At 56.6% G+C, this 10327-nt stretch overlaps 1 long non-coding RNA gene across 5 annotated transcripts in view; it reads right to left on the bottom strand.

The window, feature by feature from the left end:
- Nucleotides 1-8862, bottom strand: part of LOC139046384 (uncharacterized) — a 118549-nt gene extending 109687 nt beyond the window's left edge. The window contains exons 1-4 of one of the 5 annotated variants that reach the window (XR_011506372.1): nucleotides 8751-8862; nucleotides 4714-7768; nucleotides 3137-3392; nucleotides 788-2859 (exon numbers count right to left, since the gene is read on the bottom strand). This is a non-coding gene — a long non-coding RNA (uncharacterized lncRNA). Of the gene's footprint in view, nucleotides 61-787; nucleotides 2860-2986; nucleotides 3393-4515; nucleotides 7769-8750 lie in introns of those variants that run through there. The other 4 variants (XR_011506370.1, XR_011506369.1, XR_011506371.1 and 1 more) reach the window with 4 other exon arrangements.
- Between the last annotated feature and the right edge of the window lie 1465 nt (nucleotides 8863-10327).

Below are 10327 nucleotides of genomic sequence, written 5' to 3'. Positions count from 1 at the left end.
CGGGGTGGGGGGCGCGTACTTGACCGCTCGTCCACGGGCTCGGCCCCCGGCCCTTGTTTTCTAGGGAGAGAGACAGAGAGACCCGATCCATTTTCTCTTGGCCTCTAAAGCGTGTGTGTGGTCGAAAGGCGACGGAGAGAGGGGTTCTGGTCCAGAAAGCCCCGACCGCGCCGCCGCGGGGATCGGTCGGTCCCGCCCGAACCGTCCGAGTCGGAAAGGAATGGACAGCTTTCCTCCTTTGGGCCCCTGACTTGGGACCAACAGGGGAAGAGAAACAGGCCTGCCTCTCTCCCTCACACCCTGGCCCCTTCCCCCAGGACGCCCTCCTTCTAGTCAGCCCGCCTCTGGCTTTTCCACACGCCGACGACCGCTCGTCGGCATGGACCCACCTTCCTTGGGGGACACCACCACACGACTCTCCCACTCGTCTGCCTGCCTTTCGTTGGTGTTGCTGCCAAAGGCGAGGGGTAGGGGTGGCGGTGGCAGGGACGGCAGGGGCCCAGCGGCTCTCTTGCAGGTGAGGAAGTCTTGCTGGTTCTCCTAGGTCGGTGATCTTTCTCGATCTCCGCACACATTCTTCATTTGGGGAGCCAAGAGACGCCCTCTGAGGAATCCCTATGGCCAGGGTCGATCACTTACTCGCTCACTGCCTCGGCCTCGGCCTCGGCCTTGGCCTCTGTCCGTCTTGTCTCTCTCCCTCCCTCCCTCCCTCCCTCGTCGGTCTCTGTGTGTGGACGTCTAGGTGGAGGCGAGGCAGGGAGGCCACCCACCCACCCACCCACCCACCTCGTGGTTTACCACACGCTCTACACGGAGGTAGAATTCCCATCCCACCGAATCCATCCTTTCCATGGGGCACAAGCCAGTGGCCTTCGGGAGTCTCTCTCCCCAAGGTGGCGCATCCGTCACGGCTATCTATTTCCAGAAGGTTTCCGTTTCCACCCCCTCCCTCCAAAAGAAAAAACGGCCCCACTCCCGGATCTGCCCCACCACGACCACCACCACCACCGCCACCGCCGCCGCCACCGCCGCCGCCGCCGCCGCCATCTGCTGTCGCCCTCTAGGGTTGGACCGTTCTAGCTCTCTCCTCTGCATGGAATCGCAACGTAGGTCGCCTTGGATGTCTGGCACCTCTCACTTAGCAGAAGGTTTTGGAGGCTCAGGCTGGGCCACGCTTTGGCCCGGGTCAGTGTTCCATTCCTCTGGACGGCTTCCTCGTTTTCCACGTGAAGACGGAAAGGAAGGGCGGATGGATGGCTTCTCCCGTGCTACCGAGTCCCTCTCCCCTTTTCCCCAAAGCGTGAGGGGCGGTCGAGAGGATCGTCTCTGATGACAAAAGTCAGAGGCACCCCGGGTCAGACACCGTGCGAGGCGTTGGTGTGTTCAAGAGACGAGAACACGTCCCCGTCAGCGTTTCCTGTCGTTCTCGTTCCGAAAGGATTCACGCGCCACCCCGTCTCCCTCAAGGTCTTAGGGCTGTCGTGCTCCACAGCCGTCCCGTGTCGTGGATCCTGGGCACCACCGCGCCACCACCCCCCCCCACCATAGCTGTCGATCGCTATGTGGCATGCCTATGTTTGCCCAAAAGAGCAGTCCGATGGACAGCGTGGTGCTTTTCCCAGCAGGCAGGCAGGTGAGAGTCGCCCCTCTAGAAGGTTTCCAAGCCCCGTTCCATTCTCAGAGGCAGCTCCTTTGGCCATCAAGGAGGCAGGCGATGGGGGTGGGGGTGGGGATGGGGATGGGGCCGGGGCCTCTGTCCCTCTGTCGCGGTAGAAATGATTGGGAAAGGAGGGACGATGGGCGTAGGTCGACCATCCTGGGCGGTGGTGCTTTGGGAGCTTTTTCTAGAAGAAGGAGCGAACGGCCTTCCCTGGGAAGGGAGGAAACCAGAGGAGGTCCCCCTCAGACCGACCTGGCACGAGAAGGACATTCTGTCTCTCTCTCCCTTTTCTTCCTGACTTGAAATCAGGAGACAAAACTCCCCTGCCAAAGGGGCCCTCCCGAAACGGGGAGTGAGGAAGACCTCCTTCTCTTCACGGCTGAAGTTCTCCCTGCCTTTCCTGGACGGGAAGGATAGCACCTACGCCCGCTGCCATCGGCGACTTTTAGTCCCCCTGGAGAGGAAGAAATTCTTTCCCGTGGCCGAACCCTGGCGGTTTGTTCGTGCTGCAGAGGACGTGGCCCTCTCTGACACACCCAGGAACCTCCTCACTCCGGGTCGAGGAGAGGGAGTTCTGTTCTGTGGTTTAGAATGGTGCTTAAAAAGGGACATCGCTTACAAAGGGTCCTCGTCCCCCTTCCTAAGCGGACGGCTCGGCTCGGAGGCGTGAGATACGTTTCACATCCTCCTCGTCGTCTTCACTCAAAGTTTTATTGGAGTTTTGAAGATTTTATTTTTTGTCTTTCCTTTTTCTCCCCAAAGCCCCCCGGTACATAGTTGTGTGTTCTTCGTTGTGGGTCCTTCTAGCGGTGGTATGTGGGACGCCGCCTCAGAGTGGTTTGATGAGCAGTGCCGTGTCCGCGCCCGGGATCCGAACCGACGAAACACTGGGCCGCCTGCAGCGGAGCGCGCGAACTTAACCACTCGGCCACGGGGCCAGCCCCTTACTGGATTTTTAAAACAACTCCGGGGGCTGGCCCGGTGGCGCGGCGGTGAAGTTCGCACGTTCTGCTCCGCCGGCCTTGGGTTCGCTGGTCCGGATCCCGGGCGCAGGACCCGGCACCGCTTGGCGAGCCACGGTGTGGCAGGCTTCCCACCTGGAAAGTAGAGGGGGATGGGCACGGATGTCAGCTCAGAGCCAGTCTTCCTCGGCCAACAGAGGAGGATTGGCGGCAGATGTTCGCTCAGGGCTCATCTTCCTCAAAAATAAAATAATAAATCGATTCGATAAAATATCAAATAACACAACCACAGGATCACGACTCAGAGTCACCATTGGCCCGATGATGCCACTCCCCACCCCCCCACCCCCCTACCCCCCACCATTTGGAGGTGCCGTCAGTGGGATTCGTTCCTGTTTGTCCATCTTTCTTCCTCTTTTTTTTTTTAAAGACCGGCACCCGAGCTCATTGCCAATCTTTTCTTTTCTTTTTATTCCTCCTCCTTCTTCTTCTTCTCCCCAGAGCACCCCAGTACCTAGTTGTATATTCTCTTTGATGGTCCCTCTGGTTCTGCCGTGTGGGACGCCACCTCAGCGTGGCTTGATGAGCGGTACCGTGTCCGAGCCCAGGATCCGAACCTTCGAAGCCCCGGGCCGCTGAAGCGGAGCGTGCAAACTCAACCGCTCGGCCACGGGGTCAGCCCCTTCCTTCCTTCCTTCCTTCCTTCCTTCGGAGGAGGAGGAGGAGGAGGAGGAGGAGGAGGCAGGCCCTGTGTGAAGTCGCCAGTGAGTCTGTCAAAAGAGACGGAGGATTTCCCATGGGAAGCTGGGGCGGGGGACACGGACCAATGTCGTGCGAACTTGAAGGTGAATGATCAAAAAACCCACACACGCCTAGAGCAGCGGGTTGCCAGTTAGGAGTTTGCTTGCCGGGCCCATAACGCAGGGCTCATCGATGAGCCAAACCGTCCGTGATCCTCAAGCAGTCTAGTAGGGTTAGAGAAAGGAGGGGAGCACTCTTTCTGCCCCAGACGAGGCGAGTTTCTCAGACAGCCACCCTGCCCCAACATCTTCCCTCCCTGCCTCCCGGCCCTTGGCGGACTGTGGCCTAAGGGTGGGGGAATTGAAGAAAGCCATTCAATGGAAAAGAGCCCGAGGCCATGGGAGAGAGCTTCCTGCACTTGAATGAAGCCCTGACACCAGGCCCGTCGGAATGAATGGGCCTGACCTCCCCTCCCCCCTCCCCCCTCCCAGGCTGGCGAGTCCCACCGACTCGACTCGGCAGTGGAAGGCTAGGGGTTTCCTCCGAAATGGTGAACCGGCCCCCTTGTCCACAGGAAAACCACACACGGGTACAGCCTAGGCCGGATCTCGGGCCAAGTCGTCAGGGTGGCAAGATGATGGCGGATGAGAGGAAACTTGTTCTGGGACTGCCCCGCCCCCCATCGCCTCTCTGGCTGAGAAGAGGGCTGGGGAGCGGTGAGGGTCAGGGGGAGAGTGGGGGCGGGGCCGGGACAGGGACCACCGGGCAGTAGGACGGGAGTAGCCCTGAGGCCTGCCTGCCTGCCTGCCTGCCTGCCTGCTTCCTTCCCTGCCGGCGCAGAGCTGAGAGAGGCACGGGGCACGCTGGCTCCTGCCCCTTCACTCATTCGGGAAGCCTTCTGTTGTTGCTGCTGAGGTGCCGGCTGCGGTGACAGACAGAGCAAAACTCCTCTCTCTGTCTATTTCTTCAAAGGCCCGAGTCTGAGCTACGACAGATTCCCCTGTGGCTCGACCCGCAACCTCCCATCCTGCCAGACCAGACCCCTTGTCCAAAAACCTCCACTGGAGGAGCTCTTTCACCTGACCCGGAAAGGAAACACCAGCCCTGCCTCAGCCTCGCACCCACCACCACCACCACCACCACCACCACCACCACGACCCCCCCCCTGCCCCACTCTCCTCCGGACCCAGATACCTAACTGAGGGAACAAAAATCCAAAAATCCTGCTGCTCTCCTTCTATCGCCTCCACTTTAGAAGAGTCGGTCTCCCCCAAACACCTCAGACTCTGTGACTTCCCGCGGCCTCCCTTTCCCCGTCCCCATTCTCTCCCCGGACGGGCCCCATCTTACACTCGAACGACAGCTCCACCGCTCGGGGCAGCTGGACACGATGTCCCAAAGTGGCCCAGATGGTAGCCTGGTCGATTCCAAAGGACCCACACACGCAGTCGGCCATAAACGTGATGTGGAGATCATGGACGTTCGCGGGCCTCTGATGAAATCGCTGCTCCGGGGACCCCGGCGTCTAGACCCGTCTTCTCCATGTTCTTCACACCGTTGCTCCTGGGCCGGTTATTCTCTTCCCTCTCGCTGACCTTAACGTTTTGTCTCTGCCATTGAATTTTGACTGTGCGAATGTGCCTTGCCGCTGTAGGGCTGCATGGATCTCTCAGGCATCCTGCTGTGCCATGCGGGGGGAATCCTTGGTGGGTGGGTCGATAGACGTCCGTTTGGTTGTCCCCTGGAGGGGAGAGACAGAGGGGATGACTCAATCCACCACGAACGCTGATGTCGCTCCGATAAACCTGTAGCGGTGATTCTAGTTTATGGCCTGTGTCCTGAAAAGAACTTCCCGAAAGGCCAGCCCGGCAGCACAGCAGTTAAGTTCGCACGTTCCGTTTTGTCGGCCAGGGGTTCGCTGGTTCGGATCCGGGGTGCGGACGTGGCGCCGCTTGGCGAGCCACGCTGTGGTCGGCGTCCCGCCTATCAAGGGGAGGAGGATGGGCACGGATGTTAGCTCGGGACCACTCTCCCGGGGCAAAAAGAGGAGAATTGGCAGCAGGTGTCAGCTCGGGGCTCGTCTTCCTCGAAAAATAAATTAATTAAATAAATAAAAACAACTTCCCAAACCTCTCTGATAACTTGAAGCTTTGAAGTTTTGCGAGGTGAAATCAGGTGATAAAAAAGTCCACGGACGGGGGCAGCCCCGTGGCCGAGTGGTTAAGTTCACACACTCCCCTTCGGTGGCCCAGGGTTTTGCCCGTTCAGATCCCGGGCATGGACACGGCACCGCTCGTTGGGCCGTGTGGAGGCAGCGTCCCACATGCCACAACTAGAAGGGCCCTCAACTAAGGTAGACAACTATGTCATGGGGGGGATTTGGGGAGAAAAATCGGGAGGGGGGAAAAAAACAAAAACGGAAGATTGGGAACAGTCGTTAGCTCGGGTGCCAAACTTAAGACAAAAACAATTTCCTTGATGATGTAGATCATTTCCGAGTAAGATAGAACCTGAGACGTGAGTGGCTAAATAGAAGTTTATCTACTTTGGGTTTGTGAGGATACGGAAACTAAAAGACGTTTGGGTCTATCGAGGAACACGTCTCGTGCTTTATTAAAAGCTTTGACAGGGGACGGCGGCCCGGCGGCATAGTGGTTAAGCTCCTGCACTCAGCTTTGGCAGCCCGGGGTCCTCGGGTTCAGATCCCGGGCGTGGACCTCCACCGCTCCTCACACCGGGCTGTGGCGGCATCCCGTCCACAAGATCGAGGAAGTGGGGCGCAGGTGTTACCTCGGGCCCGCTCTCCCTCAAGCAGAAAGAAGAGGAAGATTGGCAACAGGCGTTAGCTCTGTGAGGGCCGATCTTCCTCACCCAAAAACTAAAGTGAGATGAAATCAAATAAAGCGAAGGAAAAGATAAACCTATGAAATCCCATGTTTCTAAAAGTTGCCAAGTGGTTAGAAATTGGCCAAGCGACAGAATGCTCATGGGAAGGACAGTTCCTAATTGCTGACTTCTTAGTTTTCACCAAAATTAAGGTTCGTGAGGGTTAAAAATTCTACTTAACAAATGTGATGAAAGCCACTAGGTCGGCCCGGTGGCACGCTGGTTAAGTGTGCCTGCTCCGCTTCGCCGGCCCGGGGTTCGCTGGTTCGGATCCCGGGGGTGGACGTGGCACCACTGGGCGAGCCACGTGGTGGTAGGCGTCCCACATATGAAATAGAGGAAGATGGGCACGGAGGTTAGCTCAGGGCCAGCCTTCCTCGGCAAAAAGAGGAGGATTGGCAGCAGTTAGCTCAGGGCTCATCGTCCTCAAAACAAAACAAAACAAAAAGCCACCAGAAGTGAATATGGGAAACATCTTTGTGTTCAAGGAAAGTGAGATGGCTGCCTTCAGGCAAGAGGGCCTAAAAAGTAAAGATCGCTTTGTCTGTGAAAAGGTGATCAAAGTCTCACAGGAAAAAAATCTGAGAAAAAGGTCTGCTCGTGGTCAAGTGGCCTAAAATTGGAACGAGTGGACAGATAGAAATGGCGAGCGATAGGATCTATTGGAGTCTATGAGGAAGCCATTGGGTGTCGGCCTAATTCGGCCTGACAGTGTTTTTCCAAAAGGGCCTGACGTGGCCGTCGAGCACGCATCGCATCGTAGATCCGCTTTAAACATTTCCTACGGCAAGAACCAATGCCCTTAAGGGAAAGGAGCAGCTTCCCCGTGCTCGGGCCTTTCCTGAAGGAGAGGCATCTTTCCTTAGGCTAGGAACGGATGGTTGCGCTCACCTTTGACCATCCGGCTCACCTGTGACCACCCAGGCCCAGACAACAGACCTGCCACCCAGCAGTGTCTGTCGATCGCTGTGCCGACAGAGCAGTCTGGCGACTATCGTCCAAGGGACCTTTCGATCCTATGTGAAACGTCCTCTCTGGGGGTCTAGAAGCACTCTGTACACCCCACTTCCCGGGCGCCCTTTCTTCCTTCGGGAAGAAAGGCCCCGGGCCACAGTCCTCACATTTTAGGTCAGAATAAACTCACCCAGATTTTCACGGATAGATTGGTTCCGGATTATTTCCGTCGACAGAATGGAATCAAGTCAATGAGTTTCAAGATCGGAGGGAAGCTGATGAAAAATCAGAATTTGTTTCTCTCGCTCTCGAAAGGATACTTTTCTCTAACTTCTACTCTCCTCCTGATAAAGACATTGGAAAAGGTTTCTCTTGACCTCTGAGGGAATCGACACCAAAGACAGAGATCCTCCATTTTGTCAGAATGATTTCCTAGGCCTCCAATGGAGGAGGCCTCCCTCGGACGGGAGCTCAGCTTTTGTTTTGCAACAGTTTTCCTCTCTCTGCTTGCCTTTAACATCTCCTTTCCCGTTCTTCTTTTTTTGGAAGGGAAATACGTGCACCGCTGGGAAAAAAAAAAAAAAAAGAATTTTCTAAATGACCAAAGAAGATCTACGACTGTTGTTATTTTGGTTTCACGGAGCAGTTCCACGTCCACATTTACTCCATTTTAAACACCCACACACACTCACAGCACGGCGCTGTGAGGATGTCCCGGGGAACTCGATTTGTGGAGGGAATGGCTGTGAGGTCTCTGCCCCCCAACCCCCACCATTTGGGTGCTTCTGCTTGTTGATGAGGATGGGAAGCCCTGCTGAAATCCATATTCTTATCACCACACGTGCATCTGCACCCATGCTCCCCCCCTGTGTCGTCTTTGGGCTTTGCTGTGGCCCCGTGCGGAGGGAGACCCGTTTTGTCTTGTAAACTTTTCCGCGGCCAAGCGGCTCGGTCCTTTCCTCTACGACTTGTGGGCTCTGTCTGTCCGTCTGCCTTAGAAAGACCCTCTGGGCCGGAAGTGACAGGCTGCACACAATTCCTGACAGACTGCGGACAATTCCTCCGTCGTCACGGTCCTTCTCTGATGACGTGCATGGTTTCGGTTTGACAGCGACCCCCACCCCCCACCCCGCCCTGATTTTCTAAGTCCTCCCGGGAGCCCGGGAAGTGCTCGGGCCGCTCCGGGAAGCGGGGGCCGGCAGCCCCGGCCTGCCCCGTGGCATCTCCGGGGACTTTTCCACCTCTGTCCGCGTCAGCCAGCCGGCAGCCCCACGCCCGGCCCGGCCCAGGAGTCACGTGGGGAGTCTGTCCCCTTCCTGGCAAGCCCACCCACCCCACCCCCCTCCCCGCCGATTTTCCAACACCTCCTTCTGCGCCCAGGGTTGCCCTGTGCTGCCTGGGAGCTCCGAGGTGGACACCCTGGGGCCTCACGTGGTGACCTCCCGGCCGCCCCAAGCGGGCCCAGAGAGAAAGAGAGAGAGAGAGAGAGACAGAGAGAGACACAGACAGAGACAGAGAGACAGAGACAGAGGGAGACAGAGAGAGACCTGACCCGGCGGTGGGCTCAGGCTGTGCACTCTCGCTGGCTGGTGACCCGGTTCCCTCCCGCTGACCCCTCCGCGCCGGTCGTTGGGCGCCATCTGGCGGCCGCTTTTACAGAGTGGCCCTCCTCCGGAGCCCCGGCGACATGAGCAAGGGATGGGACTCGCAGGACGTCTGTGTGGTTTCCAGTGTGGGGCTGTGTGGAACAGAGCTGCTAAGAACATTCATGCCCCGGATTCTGTGTGAATGAACAGGAACGTGGCCGCAGCCCCCACCCCGCCCCCCGCTCCAGCCCCCGGGAGTGGCGGGAGTGGTGCCCTCCAGACCACCCTCGGGTTGGATGCCTCCCTCCCTGGAAGGACTCACGGGACTCCACAAAAGCTGACTTCCTGGAGGTCCAGCGGAGACCCCCAAGGCCCAAGGCCCCCCCCCCACCCACCACAGATCACTGTGGAAGCCTTAATGACCCAAGGCTCCAGCTACATACAGACGCTCTTAGGAGGCCAGATACACCAAAGGCTTATGTAGGTTGCCACTTTCGGTGGTTGTTTCCGCGGCGTGTGAGTTTTGGAACCCGCCACGCCATTTTTCACAGAGGCCATACCGTTTCCCTTCACCACCAGTGAGGCGTGAGTGACTGACTTGGCTTCTCCGCGACCTCACTAGCAGTTTGATCCTGTTCCTGTATTTGGAAGAAGGCAGTCTCACCCATGTGTCCCCACAATGTCTCCCTCTAATTTTCTCACTTGCTTTTCCAGGGAACAGCTCACATCTTTTCATGCGCTTATCGGTCATCCATGCGTACCTCCTCCTCCCCAGGTGAAAGTGCCTGCTCTGTCTATTGGTCTTCCATTGTATTTGTATTTTTCAGTGTTGATTTCCCCCGGGGTCTCCACTCCATTGTGGGTTTTGTTTTTTGTTTTTTGTTTTTTGGTTTTTTTTTTTTTTTGCTTAAAGATTGCCACCTGAGCAAGCCTCTGTTGCCCATCGTCATCAGTTTCAGAGGGTGGATTTCTCAGTGTTGCTTTTTCCCCAGGTCTCCAACTTGTCGTCTCCTACTTCATGGCAACACTTCAAATAGTCTCTCTGACTTCATGTCTAACACTCCTCTTGGAATCTCTGATTTCATGTTTAACTCACCCCCTGGCATCTCTGACTTCATGTGTAACAATCTGCATGATGTTTTTGTCTGATCCTGTGTAACACTCCACATGGCGTCTCTGACTTTATGTGTAACAATCCCCCTGGCATATCTGACTTTATGAGTGTCACTCCTCATGTTGTCTATTGTATGTTACATGGCATGTAACATCTCTGACTTTGTGTGTCATACTCCCAATGTCATCTCTGTCTTCTTGTGTAAGACTCCAACTGTTGTTTCTCACTTCGTGTGTCACACTCCTTGTGGTGTCTCTGAATTCCTGTGTAACACTCTCCCTGGTCTCTCTGGCTTCTTGCCTAACACTCCCCCTGGTATCTGTGAATTCGTGTGTAACACTCCCCATCATGTTAGTGACTTTGTGTGTGACACTCACCCTGGCATCTCTGACTTCGTGTGTATCACTCCCCCTGGTGTACATGA

Source organism: Equus asinus, chromosome 10 (genome assembly GCF_041296235.1).
Source record: "Equus asinus isolate D_3611 breed Donkey chromosome 10, EquAss-T2T_v2, whole genome shotgun sequence".
NCBI lineage: Eukaryota > Metazoa > Chordata > Mammalia > Perissodactyla > Equidae > Equus > Equus asinus.
This window is presented reverse-complemented; position numbering and strand designations above follow the sequence as displayed.